Source organism: Bufo bufo, chromosome 2 (assembly GCF_905171765.1).
Source record: "Bufo bufo chromosome 2, aBufBuf1.1, whole genome shotgun sequence".
NCBI lineage: Eukaryota > Metazoa > Chordata > Amphibia > Anura > Bufonidae > Bufo > Bufo bufo.
In genome coordinates this window covers 813706711-813733019 of record NC_053390.1, presented here as the reverse complement: position 1 = coordinate 813733019, position 26309 = coordinate 813706711, and positions in this window count along the sequence as shown.

Below are 26309 nucleotides of genomic sequence, written 5' to 3'. Positions count from 1 at the left end.
TGTTGTGACTTAGATGAAGATTAGATCACATTTTATGACCAATTTGTGCAGAAATCCATATCATTCCAAAGGGTTCACATACTTTTTCTTGCAACTGTATATATATATATATATATTTTTTTTATTGCTTGCTAATTCTTCTTTAACAGCTTAGGAAAGCTGCATAAAATTTACGGCTTTCTAATTGTTCTAATATATATTTAATAACCCATCTATACTGTTTTGTTATGCAAACTAATTTGCATAAATATGAAAGACATAGCACATGTGAAAGACATAGTCTTATTGCCCTATTATATTATGCAGATTAGCCTACTTTCCATCATGAACAGCGCCATCTATTGGATACATAGTCTTATGTCCTACAGTCTGCAGACTATTATCATTTTCCTCATGAACAGCGCCATCTATTGGATACATAGTCTTATGTCCTACAGTCTGCAGACTATTATCATTTTCCTCATGAACAGCGCCATCTATTGGATACATAGTCTTATGTCCGTCCTACAGTCTGCAGAATATTATCATTTTCCTCATGAACAGCGCCATCTATTGGATACATAGTCTTATGTCCTACAGTCTGCAGACTATTATCATTTTCCTCATGAACAGCGCCATCTATTGGATACATAGTCTTATGTCCTACAGTCTGCAGACTATTATCATTTTCCTCATGAACAGCGCCATCTATTGGATACATAGTCTTATGTCCTACAGTCTGCAGACTATTATTATTTTCCTCATGAACAGCGCCATCTATTGGATACATAGTCTTATGTCCTACAGTCTGCAGACTATTATCATTTTCCTCATGAACAGCGCCATCTATTGGATACATAGTCTTATGTCCTACAGTCTGCAGACTATCATTTTCCTCATGAACAGCGCCATCTACACTGCGTGCAGAATTATTAGGCAAATGAGTATTTTGACCACATCATCCTCTTTATGCATGTTGTCTTACTCCAAGCTGTATAGGCTCGAAAGCCTACTACCAATTAAGCATATTAGGTGATGTGCATCTCTGTTATGAGAAGGGGTGTGGTCTAATGACATCAACACCCTATATTAGGTGTGCATAATTATTAAGCAACTTCCTTTCCTTTGGCAAAATGGGTCAAAAGAAGGACTTGACAGGCTCAGAAAAGTCAAAAATAGTGAGATATCTTGCAGAGGGATGCAGCACTCTTAAAATTGCAAAGCTTCTGAAGCGTGATTATCGAACAATCAAGCGTTTCATTCAAAATAGTCAACAGGGTCGCAAGAAGCGTGTGGAAAAACCAAGGCGCAAAATAACTGCCCATGAACTGAGAAAAGTCAAGCGTGCAGCTGCCAAGATGCCACTTGCCACCAGTTTGGCCATATTTCAGAGCTGCAACATCACTGGAGTGCCCAAAAGCACAAGGTGTGCAATACTCAGAGACATGGCCAAGGTAAGAAAGGCTGAAAGACGACCACCACTGAACAAGACACACAAGCTGAAACGTCAAGACTGGGCCAAGAAATATCTCAAGACTGATTTTTCTAAGGTTTTATGGACTGATGAAATGAGAGTGAGTCTTGATGGGCCAGATGGATGGGCCCGTGGCTGGATTGGTAAAGGGCAGAGAGCTCCAGTCCGACTCAGACGCCAGCAAGGTGGAGGTGGAGTACTGGTTTGGGCTGGTATCATCAAAGATGAGCTTGTGGGGCCTTTTCGGGTTGAGGATGGAGTCAAGCTCAACTCCCAGTCCTACTGCCAGCTTCTGGAAGACCCCTTCTTCAAGCAGTGGTACAGGAAGAAGTCTGCATCCTTCAAGAAAAACATGATTTTCATGCAGGACAATGCTCCATCACACGCGTCCAAGTACTCCACAGCGTGGCTGGCAAGAAAGGGTATAAAAGAAGAAAATCTAATGACATGGCCTCCTTGTTCACCTGATCTGAACCCCATTGAGAACCTGTGGTCCATCATCAAATGTGAGATTTACAAGGAGGGAAAACAGTACACCTCTCTGAACAGTGTCTGGGAGGCTGTGGTTGCTGCTGCACGCAATGTTGATGGTGAACAGATCAAAACACTGACAGAATCCATGGATGGCAGGCTTTTGAGTGTCCTTGCAAAGAAAGGTGGCTATATTGGTCACTGATTTGTTTTTGTTTTGTTTTTGAATGTCAGAAATGTATATTTGTGAATGTTGAGATGTTATATTGGTTTCACTGGTAAAAATAAATAATTGAAATGGGTATATATTTGTTTTTTGTTAAGTTGCCTAATAATTATGCACAGTAATAGTCACCTGCACACACAGATATCCCCCTAAAATAGCTAAAACTAAAAACAAACTAAAAACTACTTCCAAAAATATTCAGCTTTGATATTAATGAGTTTTTTGGGTTCATTGAGAACATGGTTGTTGTTCAATAATAAAATTAATCCTCAAAAATACAACTTGCCTAATAATTCTGCACTCCCTGTATTGGGTACATAGTCTTATGTCCTACAGTCTGCAGACTATTATCATTTTCCTCATGAACAGCGCCATCTATTGGATACATAGTCTTATGTCCTACAGTCTGCAGACTATTATCATTTTCCTCATGAACAGCGCCATCTATTGGATACATAGTCTTATGTCCTACAGTCTCCGAACTACATTAAATTCAAATAACCTTTCTATAATGTTTTGTCAAGTTAAGCTCATTTGCATAAATATGGCCAAGATATTGCAAACAGTGTTTCAGCTGATAAACCAGGCAGATTCTGCTAATTTACATGTCTTTCCCATATTAGGTTTATGCAAATGAGTTTACTTAACAAAACATTACAGAAAGGTTATTTGAAGTTACTGTAGTTTGGACAATTATTAAACAGAACATTTTTATGCAGCCTCTGAAGCAGTGAAAGAGGAGTCAGCTAGCGTAACCCCTAATGGTAACGACTTAGGTGCACAGGACCCCCTAGAAATCCGAAATAAACCAACTTTGAGACTTACTGGCTCTCTCCTTTTGGATAGAGAGCGGCCACTGTGAGGTCTGCTGATGGCACCCGTCTCACAGATAGGACATTGGCTTGCACATACCTTGCTTATGGCATATAGCCTTCAGTTAAAAAAAGAACTGTTTTATGTTGTCTATTGTCACTTTGGTAATAAGAAGTTATAAATGGTAGGAAGAGAACTATGTAATAAGTGGTTATTAATATTATGTAAAGAGAAAAAAAACTATTTGTTTGTCTGTTATTTCTACACAATTCTGGGCCCGTGTGTCTCTGTGTCAGTATTGTAACCAACAGAAATGTATCTCACTCCAGCTGTGATTAACACCGACCCCCAACATTGTCCATCTATTGTTCTCAAAGGGAAAAAAGCGAAGGAACTGACCTGCGATGAAAGGGGGTGCACTAGGCCCTTTATTTTATATTTTTCCTTTGAGAACAATACAGTATTTTTTATATATTTTTCCCAATATAGGTTACTTTCACACTCTCGTTTTACGGATCCATTTGAAAGTGATACGTCACGCAAATGACAAAACGGAGGCGAATGGAGCCAAATAAGGTAAAGCGGATCCGTTCGTAGGCAACCTCTCACACTCAATCTGTTGTGAAACTACAACTCCCAGCATGCATACTTCCTCTGCTCTTCTTAGAACTCTCACAAAAAAGAATGGAGCATGCTGGGAATTGTAGTTTCTCAACAGCTGAAGTGCCGAAGGTTGCTGATCCCTGGTTTAGCAGATCAGTTTTTAAGTAAATGGCTTGTTTCAAAGTGTCCACCCACTTAAAGGGTTAAAGGGGCAGGCACTGTGGATGCATCCTCCATAGCAGCCTAACCCCTTATCAGTAACATCCACAGTGCCTGCCCCTTTAACAGTGACCTCCACAACAGCCTACCCGTTACCCGCTAACAGTAGTGTTGAGCGGCAGGGGCAATATTCGAATTCACAATATTTATTTAATATTTGGGCAAATATTCGCCATATATTCGAGAATTTGTGATGTCCAGTCATTATTTTTTTGATTGCGAAAATTAGCATATTTTTTCTTGCATAAACTGGTATTTAAAAAAAACTAATATTTGCGATAATGAATATACTTTATATTCTGTTCATGAGGAAAATGATAATAGTCTGCAGACTGTAGGACATAAGACTATGTATCCAATAGATGGTGCTGTTCGTGAGGAAAATGATAATAGTCTGCAGACTGTAGGACATAAGACTATGTATCCAATAGATGGCGCTGTTGATGAGGAAAATGATAATAGTTTGCAGACTGTAGGACATAAGACTATGTATCCAATAGATGGCGCTGTTCATGAGGAAAATGATAATAGTCTGCAGACTGTAGGACATTAGTGATGTCCGGTTCATGAACTAATCGTTCTTTTAAATGGATTCAGTTCACTGAACCGGAGGAGTGGATTCCTGTGACTGAGCCGATCCGTGTGAAGCCGCTCAGTCAGATAGCAGAGCAGAGAGACGCTGGCAGCAGGGAGGAGCGTAATCTGATCCTAGAGTGGAACCCCTCCCCCTTTTTGGGCAAAATACTAAATTTTACAGCCCTTGCTGCATCTGTTAGTGTGAAATACAAGCGTTATATACTGATATTCTATTCTGTTATTAAAAAAAAACACCCATTTTGGGCTAAATACTAAATTTGCGGCCTTGGCTGCATCTGTCAGTGTGAGATACAAGCTTGAAACACTGCATTAATATTCAGAGTTTAACCCCTTAGTGACCACCCATACGTGTTTTTACGGCGGTCACTAAGGGGCCTTAGGCTGGGCCGCCGCGTTTTTACGGCGGCCCAGTCTAAGCGCTGCACAGCTCCCCCGTGCAGCAGGGAGCGCGGACCTGGCTCTCACATAAAAGCCGGAGCCCTGCTCTAACAGCCCGGACCGGCAAGAGTGCTGATCCGGGCTGTTTAACCCTTTACATGCCGGGCGCAATGGCGCCCGCTGCATGTAAAGTGGTGACAGAGGGAGCGGATTCCCTCTGTCTCCCATCAGCACCCCGAAAATGCGATCGCGGGGTGCTGATGTGTTGGGAAGCTTACCTTCAGTTATCTTCAGTTATCTCCAGCAGGCTGTGCCTCTCTGGCGCAGCCTGCTGGTCAATGTTTGAATAGCATTGCTATTGAAATGCAATGCATTATAGAGATAGTGCATTACATTTTAAAAGCAATCAAAATACTGTATATTATAGTTCCCTTGTGGGACTATTAAGTAGTAAAAAAAATAGAAAAAAAATACACATTTATTAAATAAAAAAATTTCCTTAAATTAAAAAAATATGCTTTTTTTTCCATTGAAAATACGCTTTTCAATGAAAAAATTGCAAAAACAAAATATCCCCCATATATTTGGTATTGCCGCGTCCGTAACGACCGGGACTACATAAATTATCCCCTATGGTGAACGCCGTAAAAAAAAAAAAAAAAAAGACAGAATTTTGAATTATTCTTAGTTTCCACCGAAAAATACGTAATAACAAGTGATCAAAAAGCGGCGTTTACTCCAAAATCATACCAATGAAAAATACAAGTCATCTTTCAAAAATCAAGCCATCACACAATTCCATATACAAAAATAAAAAAAAGTTCTGGGTCTTGTGAAGTGGCAATGCAAAATAATTTTTTGGGTTAATAAAAGGGGTTTTATTGCAAAAAAAGTAGTAAAACGTAAACAAAATTATAAGTATTTAGTATCACTGTAATCGTACTGACCCAGAGAATAAAGATATTATGTTACTTGTACCGAGAAATGAATGCCATAAAATTTATAATGTAAAAACGCAGTGGCAGTATTGCTATTTTTCCCCATCTACCTCCCAGAAAGAGTTAATAAAAGTTAATCATAAAGTTATGTGTACCCCAAAATGGAGCCATTAAAAACTACAACTTGTCCCATAAAAAACAAGCCTTCATAAAGCTATAAAATAAAAAAGTTATAGCTCTTGGAACGAGACCATGAAAAAAGGAAGAAAAACGCTTGGTCATAAAGGCCCAAACAGGCTTGGTTTCTAAGGGGTTAAAAAAACACCCATTTTTGGCAATATCCTAAATATGGGGCCTATGCTGCATTTATTAGTGTGACATACAAGCTAGAAATACTGCAATAATATTCTGGGTTAAAAAAAACACCCATTTTGGGCCAAATACTAAATTTGCGGCCTTTGCTGCATCTGTCAGTGTGAAATACACGCGTTAGATACTGGTTTTCTATTCTGTTAGAAAAAAATCACCCATTTTGGGCCAAAAACTAAATTTGCGGCCTTTGCTGCATCCGTCAGTGTGAAATACATGCGTTTGATACTGGTTTTCTATTCTGTTATAAAAAAAAAAAAAACACCCATTTTGGGCCAAATACTATATTTGCGAAGAATGAGGAGAGCGTAGAATAAGGGATGTGGCCCCGGTCGTGGTGCTGCTTGTGGAGCTCCTGTTGCAGGGAGAGGACGTAGGCGATCTGTTAACGAGACGGGTACTGTGGAGGTCAATAATAAAGGGGCGGACGTTTTGGACGTCACTATTAAAGGGGAGCGCGCTGTGGATGTTACTGTTAAGGGGGCAGGCTGCTGCGAAGGTCACTGTTAAAGGGTCGGGGAACTGTATATGTCACTGTTATAGTGGATACTGTCGATATCTTTTATTGACACATACAAACATTAAAGGAAATAGATGAAATATACTTTTTAATAAAGGCCAATTAAAAATATGATTTTTGGGCAAAAATTAGTAAAACTCAATCTTTAACAAAAATTGTATCCGAAGGTGTACATAGCCTTTAATGGTAGGGCTGGGGAAGGGGTCAGATTGAGAATTTGGCACAAGGGGGCGCAATTGAAATCTTTTCCTCAGGCAGCAGAAAGGCTATGTGCACCCCTGGTGTAGAGTCATGAATTAATCTAGAAGTCTGGTCTTGGGACTGGATTAATACGCATAATATGGTACATGTACGGCTATAGAGCTCAGGTGATGTATATAGCAGGCTCACATGAGGAGCTTGCTCCATAGATCCCAGGTGCCACCTGTATAATACAGCAGATACCCGATGATGGGTTTAGAAGTGTAGGGGCACATGCGCAGTCACTGCTCCTGTAGTAACAGCGGAAACAGCTGTGCAGACCCTTGGTTGACAGAGTCAGACAAGATGTCCAGCACATGTCAATCAAAAGGGAGGGAGGAGACTCTGGAGCAGTGGGAGGAGACTCTGGAGCAGTGGGAGGAGACTCTAGAGCAGGAGGAGGAGACTCTGGAGCAGTGGGAGGAGACTCTGGAGCAGTGGGAGGAGACTCTGGCGCAGTGGGAGGAGACAATCACTTCTCAGGATTTCTGATGGATAAATCATTTCCTACAAATTACCTCTCTCATCTCTAGTCAGGACAGAAAAAACCTGCTACATACAGATAGTTGAATAAAAAGTGCAGCGTATCTAACATTACTTTACAGTGAATGTATTACTCATGCTGTCTGAAATGTACCATACACCGACTGTCAAGAAGGTTATTGTGTCAAGAAGTAGTGTAGCAAAAGACTGCAACTTTTTGCCTTTTCTCGGACACGCTCTTCACTCTTTGTTAGAAGTACAGTAGTCAGGGTAGAAGTTGTCTGGGCAGGAAAGGGCAGGCATCAGCGGTTCTATAAAGCTGGCACAAGTAATGCCTTAAACCTATGCCTGTTCCGAGCTGGTGTATCTTTCAGATTGTGGTGTATGGACCAGCTGAGATATACCAGAAGTAAGTGTCCATATTTTCTGTGTTTAGAAGGACCAGGAAATGGAGAACAATAGAGCACTCAGGAAGCAGTAGAACTAGGTTCTGAACAGATCCGGTTGTATTATCTCTAAAATAGCCATGACGGATCCAGCACTAAAACCATTGTAAGTGGGTACCGGATCCGTTTTCTTTTGTGTCCAAAAAAATGGATCCGACACCATTGACTTACATTGTGTGTCAGGACGGATCCGTCTTGCTCCACATCCCATGATGCACTCAAAATCGCTGCTTGCAGCATTTTTCTTTGTGGCATGGGAACGCAAACAAACGGAACGGAATGCATTGTGGTGGCTCCCCTTCAGTTCAGGTTTGTCCGTATGGACAGTGAATGGGGACAAAACTGAAGCTTTTTCCTCTGGCATTGAGATCCTATGACAGAACTCAATACCAGAAAGGAAAAGCACAGATCTGAATGTAGCCTAAAAACAGCCAGAGTATATGATGTGACTATTATTTTAAAAAAACTAGCAGTTAACAGTATTTTATAATTTTAGCATTTTACCTGTAACATTTGTAAACTCTCCTTCTGAGCATGGGACGCAGTCATAGCAGCAGATGTGATGTCCTTCCCTGAGAATCTTTCTGGTTCCTGGAGGACAAAGTTCACTACATCGACCTTTTGGCATCTACAGTATTAATGTAAGTAATATATGCTGAAAAGTTTTATGATAAGCAATTAATGTATTTTTTTAAGTGACCTGGATCTACAGACTATAGACTGAGAAAGTCATCATTTACTATTTTTGAGTCATAAATAGATGTTTTGCTCATTTTTAGAGATGAGCAAAGTTTTTGAAAAATTTGATTTGGCTGCTTCGCCGAATTCTAGTAAAAACTTTGCTCCATGACGAATTGCTTCATCATGAAGCGCATTTTTTTGTAATTAGCGGGTGCAATGACAGGGAGCTGCGATAGCACCGCTCCCCATCATTGTACCCCTCAGATGCTGCGTTCATACATCATTGTGGAATCTGAGAGTAATAATACAGCGTAAAACTAACATAATATATATTTTTTTTTAATCATATTTACCGCCTTTATATTCTCATGACGGGTCGGGGCAGCCAGCCCGTCACGAGCAACTGGAGGAGGTAAGTATGATTATTTTGTTTTTTACACTATTTCAGGTTAAATCGATTTGCTACCACGAAGCACGAGGAAATTCGGCTTTGTGGTAAATCGAATTTATCCTGAAATTCGGATCAAATTCCACTTCGTTGGATTTTATTTGCTCATCTCTATTCATTATACTCTACCATCATCAAAGAATCCAAAATTCACAGTATTAAAATTTTAAGGTTATGCTCATATCTGTAGTGAAAATGCGCACCTAGGGGTTTGATCAAGGTTTATGTCACTTTAATGGGAAGGATTTCTTAGCAGACATAACTAATAGTGATGAGCGGGAGGTGCCATATTCGATTTTGCGATATTTCGCGAATATTCGATTGAATATTCGTATTATATTCGTCGAAATCGAATATTCGCAATTATTTCATTTATCGTGAATAATATGCGATTAAATTAATCGTACGATTTTTTTATAATTTTTTTTCTGTATAAGGCAACGTTCCTATGACTATGGCTAGGCTAATATGTGTATTTTACGAATATTCTTAATATTGCTCTAACTTTGTCTTTTAGAATATTCGTAATATTCTAAAAGACGGAGTTAGAGCAATATTACGAATATTCTAAAAGTCGAAGTTAGAGCAATATTAAGAATATTCGTAAAATACACATATAGATTGTAATTTAGCTAATATACTGCTAAAGTATTTTTTTTAATAGTGTACATATTTTCCAAAACTGAAGTTCAGAAGAGGCAAAAAAAATTAGACAAAAAAAAAAAAAGGATTATAGCACTATATTAGCTAAATTACAATCTATGTGTATTTTACGAATATTCTTAATATTGCACTAACTTCGTCTTTTAGAATATTCGTAATATTGCTCTAACTCCGTCTTTTAGAATATTACGAATATTCTAAAAGACTAAGTTAGAGCAATATTAAGAATATTCTAAAATACGAAGTTAGAGCAATAATATTCCACTTTGGCATACTGCTCCCCGACAAGCGTCCCCGTCACCATGGGAACGCCTGTGGGTTAGAATATACCATCGGATCTGAGGTTTTACGATCTCAGGGAAAACTCAAATCCGATGGTATTTTCTAACCCACAGGCGTTCCCATGGTGACGGGGACGCTTGTCGGGGTGTTTGTTGTATGCTGAAGTTGATTAAATAACGATTTTGTCATGCGCTCGGGCACACATATTAACCATTACGATTTTTCTGTTGTAATATTCGTGAACTCGAATATTATAACCGAGATTATTGGTTTTGATTAGAATAGGACGAATATTCTAAAATTGAATATACAGCAATATATTCTTTATTTTGAATATTCCGGTCCATCTGAAAACGTGATTCCTTCCAGCTTCAATTCAGTTGCTTGTGGGCCAATGGCTCATTGAAGGAGTAGATAAAGGACAAGCTAGAGAGCCATGGAGTATCCCTGACGAAGGAAAGATGGTCCTTTACAGAATCTGTAGCTCTAGTAGTGATGCCCTGAAAGCACTCTCATAGAGCTTTTACTATAGTATTTAAAGTGGTTGTCTGAGTTGTTTTTTGTTCTTTGTATGTTCCTAACTAATGAAATGAAAGGACTTTACAATTCACTTACTTTATCTCCAGTTGCTGCTTTCTCAGATTTCACTGAGGGTCACATGACCTGTGATGTCAGCCTCTCTCCCTGCTCTGATGATGTTTCTGCACAAGCCTGAGAGACCAGATATGTGCCTTCACACAGGACTGTGCTGGCCATGCTCCCCAGCACTGCCAACTGCTGCTTATTGCTCTCTCCTTGGATTATTGAGGAAAAACATTAACCCCTTCAGCTGCACATTCTCAGGGCTGAAGGCTTTACTAAGTAGCTGCAGGCAGTGAGGAGACACATGTTGGGCACGGGAGCTGACATAGGAGTTCTGTAGAGCATTGCACAGGAACAGGTAGGGGGTACATCCTGTGTGTATCAGCAGTGTCATTGTACAGCTGGGACTTGTAGTCCTACAAATACAACATGCTGCTGAGTCTCCCAGCAGGCAGACATGTCACTAAGGGCAGCCAGGGCTGTCTTTGCCGCAGGGCAAAAGGGGCAGCTGCCCTAGGCCCAGTTGCCCCTGGGGGCCCAAGGGAGCTCCGTTTCCCAACTCCCATTCACTAGTGACTGCGTCGCTAGGTTAAAACATTCTGGGCCTGGGCCCCTGATGTTTTGTCTCAGGCCCCGAATGTCCTGCCTGCCTGCTAGATACAACTGTATTGCCGTACACAGAACAGCAATACAATTGAATCTAATACACTGGGAAGAGGTGAAGGACCTGTGGTGACATCACAGGTCATGTGATCAGCAAAACAGGCTGTGATAGGATGACCTGGATGATGTCACCATCATGTGACCAGTGCAGGATTGGACCGGAGTGAAGAGGAGAAGGAGCCTAATGCTGATGTCTGTATATGAGGACTGGAGAGGTAAGTGAAGGGAGAGGCAGAGCAATGCTGGGAGTTGTAGTTATTTAACTGGGATGTATGTTAGGGCTGAAGGGAGGGATGTTATTGACATGGAACTGTGTGCTTGAGGTGGCTGGGGGAGGGAGTGATGTTATTTACATGGGACTGTATGTTGAAAGTGGATGGTTGGGGGGAATGATGTTTATGTACATGGGACTTAATGTTTAGGCTACGTTCACACTTGGGTTTGGGGATCTGCTTGTGAGATCCGTTTCAAGGCTCTCACAAGCAGCCCCAAATGCATCAGTTTAACCCCAATGCATTCTGAATGGATGCGGATCCATTCAGAATGCAATCGTTCGGCTCCGTACAGCCCCCCGATCCATTTTGGAGGCGGACCCCAAAATGCTGCAAGCACAGTTTTTGTGTCCGCATGGCCTTGCGGAGCCAAACGGATCCGTCCTGACTTACAATGTAAGTAAATGGGGACGGATCCCTTTGCATTGACGCAAAATGGTGCAATTGTAAACGGATCCGTCCCCCATTGACTTTCAATGTAAGTCAGGACGGATCCGTATTGGGACTTAGAAATTCAAATCTAATACAAATGAATCGGTCCTGAACGGATGCATATGTTTGTATTATCGGTGCGGATCCGTCCTGTACAAGTACAGGACATATCCGCACGAACGCAAGTGTGAAAGTAGCCTTAGGGGGTGATGTTTACATGGGATTGTGCGTTGGAGGCGGCTGGGGAGGAGGTGATGTTATTTACATGGGACTGTATGGTGGAGGGAGGAGTATAACTGCAGGGGGCACTGCAGATCCAGGGGACATTATAGGCGGTCTTATTACTACTGGGGGCTCTATAGGAGGGTCTTATAGATCCGCCTTTTTTCTATGGGGGCCTTATTACTACTGAGGGGTCTGTAGGGAGCTTTATTACCACTGGGGGAACAATAGGGTGCCTTATTTCTACTGTGAGGGTATTATTAATATGGGAGGGCTCTTCTAATAATGGGGGCATTGTTGAGGAGCATTATCACGGTTGGGGCAGTGTTACTAATGAGGGCATTCTAGAAGGGAATTACTATTGATGGAACTATGAGGAGCACTATTACTATGGGGGCAGTAATGTTTCTTCAGGATAGTATTTGGGGGTATTGGGGGGGGGGGGCAGAGGCGTAACTAAAGGCTCATGGGCCCCGATGCAAGAGTTCAGCTTTGGCCCCCCCTTCCCTCAGTGCTTTGTGTGTCTTCTTATGTGGCACAAGGGTCTTTGGGCCCCTTCATCCTCCTGGGCCCGGTAGTGACTGCTACCTCTGCACCCCCTATAGCTACACCCCTGGGGGGTGGGGGGGCACAGCAAGCAGCAGGATAACACTGTGGGGACTCCAGTTGGGGGATAATGATAGAATGTGAGGAAGCTAAGATGTCTGTGTGTCACACTCTGCAGAGACGAGGCGGCTGAGAGAAGTTGTCCAGACCGAGTGGAGAAGATGATGAGAGAGAAGATCTACAGAGAAGATGATGACAGAGAGGAGACGTCACCTGGAGGCCCTGGACGTGACAGGTAAGTGCTGCTGTATTGCAAGTACAGCAAAGTGGGGCGGGGGGGGGGGCGGGATCCAGGGGGCCCAAGTAAATTCTTGCCCAGGGTCCAATCAATATTAAAGACGGCCCTGAGGGCAGCAATTGTTTTTACTCCCTGTGGTGAGCGAGGGGAGGGGCAGAGATTGTTGTTATTGCAGGTAAACAAAGGGCTAGAAGAGAACCAGGGAAATGAGGAAATATAGATTTTTTTTGCCTAAAACTTGTTTAGCTTAGTTATATATCGCTGCCCATCAGATTTACAGTGCTATATATATATTTTTTTTTTCAGACAACCCCTTTAATAGAGATGAGCTAACCTTTTGAGATTCGGGTTGGTTTAGGGTAGCCACATTTTTTTAAGTTTGGTTCAGACCCAAATCGATTTTATCCTAAACAAAATTGCTTGGATTGCCCTTGAAATTGGTATATTACTGCAGCGTACTCAAGTTGTGTGCAGTAGGTGTTTCTGGGTGATGTAGTGCAATAGACACTAACCTGGTACAGCTGACTCTCTGCAAGGGCAGGTATAGGTAGAAATAGTTCGTGACGCCAGTGCCAAGCAAACGGTGGCACGCCGTTTGCAGATGCAGGAATAAATTGAGGAAACGTAGTCTTAAAACAGAACTCAAACTTTAGTAGGTTTTCCAAGCAGAGACAATAAAGGAAACGCAGTTCCTCAGCATACAGTCGATTTTGCAATTCGGTCGATGCAGGCAATTCAGTACAGCAGGGTAATTACAGAGTGTTGAACACAGGACTTGCAACAAAGGAGCTTGCACTCTAACTCTGTCTGATCCTGGAATGTAGCAATTCCTCACCAAGGCCCATTAACCTAAGTCTGGCTTTATATCCTTGATTATGGCGTAAATAAGTACCTCCTCTGTCTTTCTTAGTACCTCTGACTCTTCTGATCTTTACCTCTGTCTCTCTCAGCTTCTGAATGGTTCCTCAGGCTCTTAGTCTAAGATATTCCTGCTTCTGCATATGGGAATTCAGGAGGGAATCTTCTCCTGAACAGCAGGCTTCAGGCCTGGACTTGTCTCGGACATTGTCTAATCTCCAACTGTAGATTACAGATACTAGACTCCGTCTGCCTTGCACTTCCCTGTCTGGCCTTATATAAACTAGGGCTCTCTAGCTCCCTCTAGCGACTAGAAGCTGGAATGACACCCCTGCAGGCCTGCACATGCAAGTTTCACAGCAACAGGGAAATACATAACATTACATTACATGACATTTTATAAAACTGACATATAACAACTTCCCCATAATTAAGGAGGGACGACAGCACACCAAGTGACACTTTGGTAGTGACGGGTATTACAGTTCCCGTACACTACATACCCCACTGCTTTAAGCTGAGTACGACCTCGTACTCCATCATGGGTCGCCCAACTGGAATCTCTACCTGAAATAGAAAATAGAGACATGCAGGCATACATACATGTAATTCATCTGCATTTACATTTACATCAGGTCCAATTGGCAAAGGTGAAGGGTAGTGACAAGGGGCGTCGTTCTCTTCTCTCAGGATAGTGAATGGAACGGGGGCGCTGACCTGGCACAGCGTAACATTAGAACCAGGATAGTCCATGACAATGAAAAAGTCCATGATAAAACAGTAGAAAACGGTATAAAAGTTCTTGGAGGCTCAAATAACAAACATGAGTCCGTACCCAGGTTATTTCTCATTAAATCACAGAGGCTCTCATGCGGTGGAGTCCATCCCTGGGCACAATACCTTTAAAAGAGTAAGAATCTCAGAGGCTCAGGTACTTTTGAGTCTGTCTCCGGGCACGGTTCCTTAGTATGAAGTTGCACAACAAACGGACAGCAAAGACAAGTGCTGTAATACCCCTGATCAACCTGAAAAGGGGGTGAAGGGTAAAAGGTGCAACAAAGGAACAGGCACAACTTGACGTGGGGTAACAAAAGCAGGCAGGAGGTCCTGGAAACAAACGTGGCCTTGCTGACTTTGTGATTTCAGTGGTCAACACCTACCACTGAGCCGTGGACAAACTGGCAGCCGCAACAAAGGACCAGCAACATAGGACTCCTGTTCTGGAAGGGTTAACATCAACTTCTTATGAAGAAATAAATCAAAGGCCTAGCAGGCTGATTACAGTGGCCTATCATATCCACTTGGCTCCGCTGGCAAGTACCGTCTGTAGTAGTCCTCTACAGGAGGATGGGCCCACATGACTGTATCAGGGGGCAGCTGCAGGGTAAAGGGGCCCCTAATAGGTATTGGCCCCATAGGCCTAGGGGTGAACCCTCTGATGGACCGTGCCGGCCCTGGCATGATCACTGCAGGGTGTGACGTGCTTGGCACCGCCGCAGCAAGCGGTCCGGTGCTCTGGGTGCAGCAGTTTACGGCAATCGCGGGTCCGGTCTGGGGCACTGACGGAGCGGTGGCAACAGAAGGCGGTCGGCGGGTGGTGACAGGCACCCTTACCTCATCCTTCCTCGGCGGTGTCTGGATCCTGGCGGTGTATGTCTTGCGCAACTCCCGCAACTTCTCCTCCAGCCGGACGATCTGCTCACCGATGCTGTCTGTGTCGGAGTCGCTGTCCTCTGCTGGCGCCGCCGGCGCAGGTACAGTCACCGATGACGCGGACTCGGCCTCTGCAGGTTCTGGCGATGCGTCTGGTCTCCGTCCCATCCGGATGTTCTGGAAGGTAGCACTAAGTCCTTTTAACTGCTCCAGCTCAGATATTGTCTTCTCCCGACGAGGCAGCTCGGGGGAAGGGTAAGGGCTCACCCATTTTTCCAACACGGTTGGCTGCCAGAAGACGTTTGGCCCGATGAAGGAGCTCCGCTCCTGAAAGGCGTGATGGGCCGGCTCTGGAGAGCGTTCCGGTTCCCGCTCGCAGCCAGAGTAGTCTTCTCTTTCTTCTGCCTCCCAGTCCTCAGGTGCTCGCTTGGGACGGGTCACAGCAGTCGCATAAGGGCCTCGTAGGCTCTCGGCAGGGGTGTACTCCACTTCCTCTCCCTCGCGGAGGCTGTGTTGGTACGAAGGGAGGTAGTCTCTTTTGACAGACCTTCGGTTAACATAGAGGTCTCTGCCAGTTAGATAGTCCTGAATAAACCCGTAGCCACGGGGTTTGTCAAACGACAGCACCACTCCCTTTCTCCTTTCCAGGCGGGGTTGGGTGTGCGTATGCTTCTCATGTATAGTCTTGGTGAGTTCCTCATAGACGATTTTAGTCTTTGTGTTCCGCTTGATAGCGGCCTCTCGGATCTCCGCCATCAGGGAAGACCATTTGAAAGATGGCTGGAAAAAGTCCCTCCACGAGCCATAGCAGGGCTCGGGTTCTTTCTCCCTTGGGCGGCAGGCGGGTTGCTCCGGTCCCGGAGCGTAGGCCGGTGGAGCCTCCTCTGGCTCTACACCAACATTAGACATCTTTGCAATTTCAGGTGCGGACATTGCAGCAACGCTCTGTTCACAATCCAACATGCTCGATCCTTCTGAGGAGAGCGATAGGGTCGCGTCAATTAGAGTAGCCAGCTCCTCCCATTGCACTGGGAGGCCGCCCCCCAGGTATTCTAGTATAGGGAAGGCGGTGTCCATGCTGGCAGACATGCAAATGTCCAGATAAGCCGTGGCGCCTGCCCTTGACCTTCTTCCCGCTTTTTCCTCAGAAAGGCGCCAATTTTTCCCGCCCTTTCGGGATGAAGGTGACGCAGCAGTAAATTCAGCAAGCTCAGCGGCCATCTTTAGGTACAAACGCTGTCTATTCACTGACGGCAAGCAGGAATGTTTAAAGTCCACAAAACCACACTCCAATGCGGCGATTTTCTTCCTCTTGGTAGCGCAATACTGCACAGCGCTTTTTAGAAGTTTTTGACACACTTTGGGTATGATTTTCAGTCCACAAAGTCCACTTGCAATAAACAGGCAAATTGTCACTTTGGTCACAGGGCAACGGTATAAGGCACAAAGTTCACGCTTCTTGCACTAGAAAGCGTGCGTATCCTGTTCGTGACGCCAAAAGAGAGGTGCAGCGTACTCAAGTTGTGTGTAGTAGGTGTTTCTGGGTGATGTAGTGCAATAGACACTAACCTGGTACAGCTGACTCTCTGCAAGGGCAGGTATAGGTAGAAATAGTTCGTGACGCCAGTGCCAAGCAAACGGTGGCACGCCGTTTGCGGATGCAGGAATAAATTGAGGAAACGTAGTCTTAAAACAGAACTCAAACTTTAGTAGGTTTTCCAAGCAGAGACAATAAAGGAAATGCAGTTCCTCAGCATACAGTCGATTTTGCAATTCGGTCGATGCAGGCAATTCAGTACAGCAGGGTAATTACAGAGTGTTGAACACAGGACTTGCAACAAAGGAGCTTGCACTCTAACTCTGTCTGATCCTGGAATGTAGCAATTCCTCACCAAGGCCCATTAACCTAAGTCTGGCTTTATATCCTTGATTATGGCGTAAATAAGTACCTCCTCTGTCTTTCTTAGTACCTCTGACTCTTCTGATCTTTACCTCTGTCTCTCTCAGCTTCTGAATGGTTCCTCAGGCTCTTAGTCTAAGATATTCCTGCTTCTGCATATGGGAATTCAGGAGGGAATCTTCTCCTGAACAGCAGGCTTCAGGCCTGGACTTGTCTCGGACATTGTCTAATCTCCAACTGTAGATTACAGATACTAGACTCCGTCTGCCTTGCACTTCCCTGTCTGGCCTTATATAAACTAGGGCTCTCTAGCTCCCTCTAGCGACTAGAAGCTGGAATGACACCCCTGCAGGCCTGCACATGCAAGTTTCACAGCAACAGGGAAATACATAACATTACATTACATGACATTTTATAAAACTGACATATAACAACTTCCCCATAATTAAGGAGGGACGACAGCACACCAAGTGACACTTTGGTAGTGACGGGTATTACAGTTCCCGTACACTACATACCCCACTGCTTTAAGCTGAGTACGACCTCGTACTCCATCATGGGTCGCCCAACTGGAATCTCTACCTGAAATAGAAAATAGAGACATGCAGGCATACATACATGTAATTCATCTGCATTTACATTTACATCAGGTCCAATTGGCAAAGGTGAAGGGTAGTGACAAGGGGCGTCGTTCTCTTCTCTCAGGATAGTGAATGGAACGGGGGCGCTGACCTGGCACAGCGTAACATTAGAACCAGGATAGTCCATGACAATGAATAAGTCCATGATAAAACAGTAGAAAACGGTATAAAAGTTCTTGGAGGCTCAAATAACAAACATGAGTCCGTACCCAGGTTATTTCTCATTAAATCACAGAGGCTCTCATGCGGTGGAGTCCATCCCTGGGCACAATACCTTTAAAAGAGTAAGAATCTCAGAGGCTCAGGTACTTTTGAGTCTGTCTCCGGGCACGGTTCCTTAGTATGAAGTTGCACAACAAACAGACAGCAAAGACAAGTGCTGTAATACCCCTGATCAACCTGAAAAGGGGGTGAAGGGTAAAAGGTGCAACAAAGGAACAGGCACAACTTGACGTGGGGTAACAAAAGCAGGCAGGAGGTCCTGGAAACAAACGTGGCCTTGCTGACTTTGTGATTTCAGTGGTCAACACCTACCACTGAGCCGTGGACAAACTGGCAGCCGCAACAAAGGACCAGCAACATAGGACTCCTGTCCTGGAAGGGTTAACATCAACTTCTTATGAAGAAATAAATCAAAGGCCTAGCAGGCTGATTACAGTGGCCTATCATATCCACTTGGCTCCGCTGGCAAGTACCGTCTGTAGTAGTCCTCTACAGGAGGATGGGCCCACATGACTGTATCAGGGGGCAGCTGCAGGGTAAAGGGGCCCCTAATAGGTATTGGCCCCATAGGCCTAGGGGTGAACCCTCTGATGGACCGTGCCGGCCCTGGCATGATCACTGCAGGGTGTGACGTGCTTGGCACCGCCGCAGCAAGCGGTCCGGTGCTCTGGGTGCAGCAGTTTACGGCAATCGCGGGTCCGGTCTGGGGCACTGACGGAGCGGTGGCAACAGAAGGCGGTCGGCGGGTGGTGACAGGCACCCTTACCTCATCCTTCCTCGGCGGTGTCTGGATCCTGGCGGTGTATGTCTTGCGCAACTCCCGCAACTTCTCCTCCAGCCGGACGATCTGCTCACCGATGCTGTCTGTGTCGGAGTCGCTGTCCTCTGCTGGCGCCGCCGGCGCAGGTACAGTCACCGATGACGCGGACTCGGCCTCTGCAGGTTCTGGCGATGCGTCTGGTCTCCGTCCCATCCGGATGTTCTGGAAGGTAGCACTAAGTCCTTTTAACTGCTCCAGCTCAGATATTGTCTTCTCCCGACGAGGCAGCTCGGGGGAAGGGTAAGGGCTCACCCATTTTTCCAACACGGTTGGCTGCCAGAAGACGTTTGGCCCGATGAAGGAGCTCCGCTCCTGAAAGGCGTGATGGGCCGGCTCTGGAGAGCGTTCCGGTTCCCGCTCGCAGCCAGAGTAGTCTTCTCTTTCTTCTGCCTCCCAGTCCTCAGGTGCTCGCTTGGGACGGGTCACAGCAGTCGCATAAGGGCCTCGTAGGCTCTCGGCAGGGGTGTACTCCACTTCCTCTCCCTCGCGGAGGCTGTGTTGGTACGAAGGGAGGTAGTCTCTTTTGACAGACCTTCGGTTAACATAGAGGTCTCTGCCAGTTAGATAGTCCTGAATAAACCCGTAGCCACGGGGTTTGTCAAACGACAGCACCACTCCCTTTCTCCTTTCCAGGCGGGGTTGGGTGTGCGTATGCTTCTCATGTATAGTCTTGGTGAGTTCCTCATAGACGATTTTAGTCTTTGTGTTCCGCTTGATAGCGGCCTCTCGGATCTCCGCCATCAGGGAAGACCATTTGAAAGATGGCTGGAAAAAGTCCCTCCACGAGCCATAGCAGGGCTCGGGTTCTTTCTCCCTTGGGCGGCAGGCGGGTTGCTCCGGTCCCGGAGCGTAGGCCGGTGGAGCCTCCTCTGGCTCTACACCAACATTAGACATCTTTGCAATTTCAGGTGCGGACATTGCAGCAACGCTCTGTTCACAATCCAACATGCTCGATCCTTCTGAGGAGAGCGATAGGGTCGCGTCAATTAGAGTAGCCAGCTCCTCCCATTGCACTGGGAGGCCGCCCCCCAGGTATTCTAGTATAGGGAAGGCGGTGTCCATGCTGGCAGACATGCAAATGTCCAGATAAGCCGTGGCGCCTGCCCTTGACCTTCTTCCCGCTTTTTCCTCAGAAAGGCGCCAATTTTTCCCGCCCTTTCGGGATGAAGGTGACGCAGCAGTAAATTCAGCAAGCTCAGCGGCCATCTTTAGGTACAAACGCTGTCTATTCACTGACGGCAAGCAGGAATGTTTAAAGTCCACAAAACCACACTCCAATGCGGCGATTTTCTTCCTCTTGGTAGCGCAATACTGCACAGCGCTTTTTAGAAGTTTTTGACACACTTTGGGTATGATTTTCAGTCCACAAAGTCCACTTGCAATAAACAGGCAAATTGTCACTTTGGTCACAGGGCAACGGTATAAGGCACAAAGTTCACGCTTCTTGCACTAGAAAGCGTGCGTATCCTGTTCGTGACGCCAAAAGAGAGGTGCAGCGTACTCAAGTTGTGTGTAGTAGGTGTTTCTGGGTGATGTAGTGCAATATACACTAACCTGGTACAGCTGACTCTCTGCAAGGGCAGGTATAGGTAGAAATAGTTCGTGACGCCAGTGCCAAGCAAACGGTGGCACGCCGTTTGCGGATGCAGGAATAAATTGAACAAACGTAGTCTTAAAACAGAACTCAAACTTTAGTAGGTTTTCCAAGCAGAGACAATAAAGGAAATGCAGTTCCTCAGCATACAGTCGATTTTGCAATTCGGTCGATGCAGGCAATTCAGTACAGCAGGGTAATTACAGAGTGTTGAACACAGGACTTGCAACAAAGGAGCTTGCACTCTAACTCTGTCTGATCCTGGAATGTAGCAATTCCTCACCAAGGCCCATTAACCTAAGTCTGGCTTTATATCCTTGATTATGGCGTAAATAAGTACCTCCTCTGTCTTTCTTAGTACCTCTGACTCTTCTGATCTTTACCTCTGTCTCTCTCAGCTTCTGAATGGTTCCTCAGGCTCTTAGTCTAAGATATTCCTGCTTCTGCATATGGGAATTCAGGAGGGAATCTTCTCCTGAACAGCAGGCTTCAGGCCTGGACTTGTCTCGGACATTGTCTAATCTCCAACTGTAGATTACAGATACTAGACTCCGTCTGCCTTGCACTTCCCTGTCTGGCCTTATATAAACTAGGGCTCTCTAGCTCCCTCTAGCGACTAGAAGCTGGAATGACACCCCTGCAGGCCTGCACATGCAAGTTTCACAGCAACAGGGAAATACATAACATTACATTACATGACATTTTATAAAACTGACATATAACAACTTCCCCATAATTAAGGAGGGACGACAGCACACCAAGTGACACTTTGGTAGTGACGGGTATTACAGTTCCCGTACACTACATTACACCCTCTAGTCTTCTAGGAATTTTATTTCTTTTTCACTGTTTTCGCTACTTGTATTGTAAAACAATATTTGCACACTTAGAAACATAGAAACATAGAATGTGTCGGCAGATAAGAACCATTTGGCCCATCTACTCTGCCCAATATTTTGAATACTATGGATAGCCCCCGGCCCTATCTTATATGGAGGATGGCCTTATGCCTATCCCATGCATGCTTAAACTCCTTCACTGTATTTGCAGCTACCACTTCTGCAGGAAGGCTATTCCATGCATCCACTACTCTCTCAGTAAAGTAATACTTCCTGATATTACTTTTAAACCTTTGCCCCTCTAATTTAAAACTATGTCCTCTTGTAGTATTGCACCAACACTTAAACTTTATTTAAACAGGTATACTGTACATAGCTTTAACTCCTCACTCCCTGAAAGCTTTTCCTGCTTTATTATGACTGTATACTATCCCTTATAGATTATAATAGAAAACAGGACGGCACTACCTTCTGTAGATTAGCAGTGCACGTGTCAGTGGAATGGCGACCAATCAAACGTTGTAGTAAGAAGACCGGCACTTCGCAACGATGTCAACCAAGGATGTAGTTTTATTGGTCACATATTATAATGGCATAGTGACGCGTTTCAGCACAGGTGTGCTTTCATCAGACTGCAAACAAACCTCTCACTTACAAGCTTTATATACACAAATGAAATACAGAGGAACTGACATCATCAGACAAACTCCTCCCCCTCATTAACAAAAATTCACTATGTCATCGAAATTTTATAATCGAATATACTTCAATATTCGATAAACAATCCCATACTATATCATCGAAATTTGATGAGCTGAAGTCTACTGTACACCAAGATTCGGAGAGGATTTCCTTTCTGGATACATGGGTGATTAAGGACAAAGAAGGTAAAATACAGACAGATTTATTTGTCAAACCTACTGATAGAAACAGTATATTGTCCTTTTCAAGCAGTCATCCGGCATCCATTAAAGAATCAATTCCGTATTCGCAATATCAGAGAGTTAGACGGATTGTCAGCAATAAGGATATGTGTCCAAAAAGATTAGATGACATGACTAATAAATTCAGAAAGCGAGGCTACCCCCCCCCCCCCCCCGAATTATTGAAAGCACAGCAAGATAAAATTGAGAACATACAGCCAGATAGGATTAAGAAGGAGACAAGGATCCCTCTAGTGATTAAATATCACCCATGGTCCCAACGCCTGAGAGCTATTGTCAATCAACATTGGCATATATTATCTAAGTCTTATCCACAGATAGGTGAGTTTCAGAGACCACCTATGATATGTTATAAACGAGCTGGGAATATTAGAGACAAAATAGTTCAGGCTGATGTGGGAAGTAGAGTTGAGCGAACACCTGGATGTTCGGGTTCGAGAAGTTCGGCCGAACTTCCCGGAAATGTTCGGGTTCGGGATCCGAACCCGACCCGAACTTCGTCCCGAACCCCATTGAAGTCAATGGGGACCCGAACTTTTCGGCACTAAAAAGGCTGAAAAACAGCTCAGGAAAGAGCTAGAGGGCTGCAAAAGGCAGCAACATGTAGGTAAATCCCCTGCAAACAAATGTGGATAGGGAAATGAATTAAAATAAAAAAAATAAAAAAATTAACCAATATCAATTGGACAGAGGTCCCATAGCAGAGAATTTGGCTTCACGTCAGCAGAGAATCAGTCTCTTTATGCCATAGCAGAGAATCTGGCTTCATGTCAGCACAGAATCAGTCTTCATGTCATAGCAGAGAATCAGGCTTCACGTCACCCACCACTGGAACAGGCCACTGTCACATATTTAGGCCCAGGCAGAGGAGAGAGGTCCCATAGCAGAGAATCTGGCTTCATTTCAGCACAGAATCAGTCTTCATGTCATAGCAGAGAATCAGGCTTCACGTCACCCACCACTGGAACAGGCCACTGTCACATATTTAGGCCCAGGCACCCAGGCAGAGGAGAGAGGTCCCGTAACAGAGAATCTGGCTTCATGTCAGCAGAGAATCAGTCTTCATGTCATAGCAGAGAATCAGGCTTCACGTCACCCACCACTGGAACAGGCCACTGTCACATATTTAGGCCCAGGCAGAGGAGAGAGGTCCCGTAACAGAGAATCTGGCTTCATGTCAGCACAGAATCAGTCTTCATGTCATAGCAGAGAATCAGGCTTCACGTCACCCACCATTGGAACAGACCACTGTCACATATTTAGGCCCCGGCACCCAGACAGAGGAGAGAGGTCCCGTAACAGAGAATCTGGCTTCATGTCAGCAGAGAATCAGTCTTCATGTCATAGCAGAGAATCAGGCTTCACGTCACCCACCACTGGAACAGGCCACTGTCACATATTTAGGCCCCAGCACCCAGACAGAGGAGAGAGGTCCCGTAACAGAGAATCTGGCTTCATGTCAGCACAGAATCAGTCTTCATGTCATAGCAGAGAATCAGGCTTCACGTCACCCACCACTGGAACAGGCCACTGTCACATATTTAGGCCCAGGCACCCAGGCAGAGGAGAGAGGTCCAGTAACAGAGAATCTGGCTTCATGTCAGCAGAATCAATCTTCATGTCATAGCAGAGAATCAGGCTTCACGTCACCCACCACTGGAACAGGCCACTGTCACATATTTAGGCCAAGGCACCCAGGCAGAGGAGAAAGGTCCCGTAACAGAGAATCTGGCTTCATGTCAGCAGAGAATCAGTCTTCATGTCATAGCAGAGAATCAGGCTTCACGTCACCCACCACTGGAACAGGCCACTGTCACATATTTAGGCCCCGGCACCCAGACAGAGGAGAGAGGTCCCGTAACAGAGAATCTGGCTTCAAGTCAGCAGAGAATAAGTTTTCATGTCATAGCAGAGAATCAGGCTTCACGTCACCCACCACTGGAACAGGCCACTGTCACATATTTAGGCCTCGGCACCCAGACAGAGGAGAGGTTCATTCAACTTTGGGTTGCCCCGCAATATAATGGTAAAATGAAAATAAAAATAGGATTGAATGAGGAAGTGCCCTGGAGTACAATAATATATTGTTAAGGGGAGGTAGTTAATGTCTAATCTGCACAAGGGATGGACAGGTCCTGTGGGATCCATGCCTGGTTCATTTTTATGAACGTCAGCTTGTCCACATTGGCTGTAGACAGGCGGCTGCGTTTGTCTGTAATGACGCCCCCTGCCGTGCTGAATACACGTTCAGAAGAAACGCTGGCCGCCGGGCAGGCCAGCACCTCCAAGGCATAAAAGGCTAGCTCTGGCCACGTGGACAATTTGGAGACCCAGAAGTTGAATGGGGCCGAACCATCAGTCAGTACGTGGAGGGGTGTGCACAGGTACTGTTCCACCATGTTAGTGAAATGTTGCCTCCTGCTAACACGTTCCGTATCAGGTAGTGGTGCAGTTAGCTGTGGCGTGGTGACAAAACTTTTCCACATATCTGCCATGCTAACCCTGCCCTCAGAGGAGCTGGCCGTGACACAGCTGCGTTGGCGACCTCTTGCTCCTCCTCTGCCTTCGCCTTGGGCTTCCACTGGTTCCCCTGTGACATTTGGGAATGCTCTCAGTAGCGCGTCTACCAACGTGCGCTTGTACTCGCGCATCTTCCTATCACACTCCAGTGTAGGAAGTAAGGTGGGCACATTGTCTTTGTACCGGGGATCCAGCAGGGTGGCAACCCAGTAGTCCGCACACGTTAAAATGTGGGCAACTCTGCTGTCGTTGCGCAGGCACTGCAGCATGTAGTCGCTCATGTGTGCCAGGCTGCCCAGAGGTAAGGACAAGCTGTCCTCTGTGGGAGGCGTATCGTCATCGTCCTGTGTTTCCCCCCAGCCACGCACTAGTGATGGGCCCGAGCTGCGTTGGGTGCCAGCCCGCTGTGAACATGCTTATCCTCATCCTCCTCCACCTCCACCTCTTCCTCATCCTCGTCCTCCAGTAGTGGGCCCTGTCTGGCCACATTTGTACCTGGCCTCTGCTGTTGCAAAAAACCTCCCTCTGAGTCACTTCGAAGAAACTGGCCTGAAAGTGCTAAAAATGACCCCTCTTCTTCCTCCTCCTCCTGGGCCACCTCCTCTTCCATCATCGCCCTAAGTGTTTTCTCAAGGAGACATAGAAGTGGTATTGTAACGCTGATAACGGCGTCATCGCCACTGGCCATGTTGGGGGAGTACTCGAAACAGCGCAACAGGGCACACAGGTCTCGCATGGAGGCCCAGTCATTGGTGGTGAAGTGGGGCTGATCTGCAGTGCGACTGACCCGTGCGTGCTGCAGCTGAAACTCCACTATGGCCTGCTGCTGCTCGCACAGTCTGTCCAGCATGTGCAAGGTGGAGTTCCACCTGGTGGGCACATCGCATATGAGGCGGTGAGCGGGAACGCCGAAGTTACGCTGTAGCGCAGACAGGCGAGCAGCGGCAGGGTGTGAACGCCGGAAGCACGAACAGACGGCCCGCACTTTATGCAGCAGCTCTGACATGTCGGGGTAGTTGTGAATGAACTTCTGCACCACCAAATTCAGCACATGCGCCAGGCAAGGGATGTGCGTCAATCCGGCTAGTCCCAGAGCTGGAACGAGATTTCGCCCATTATCGCACACCACCAGGCCAGGCTTGAAGCTCAACGGCAGCAACCACTCGTCGGTCTGTTGTTCTATATCCCGCCACAACTCCTGTGCGGTGTGGGGCCTGTCCCCCAAACATATGAGTTTCAGAATGGCCTGCTGACGTTTACCCCGGGCTGTGCTGAAGTTGGTGGTGAAGGTGTGTGGCTGACTGGATGAGCAGGTGGAAGAAGAGGAGGAGGAAGCTGAGTAGGAGGAGGAGGAGACAGGAGGCAAAGAATGTTGCCCTGCGATCCTTGGCGGTGGAAGGACGTGCGCCAAACAGCTCTCCGCCTGGGGCCCAGCCGCCACTACATTTACCCAGTGTGCAGTTAGGGAGATAT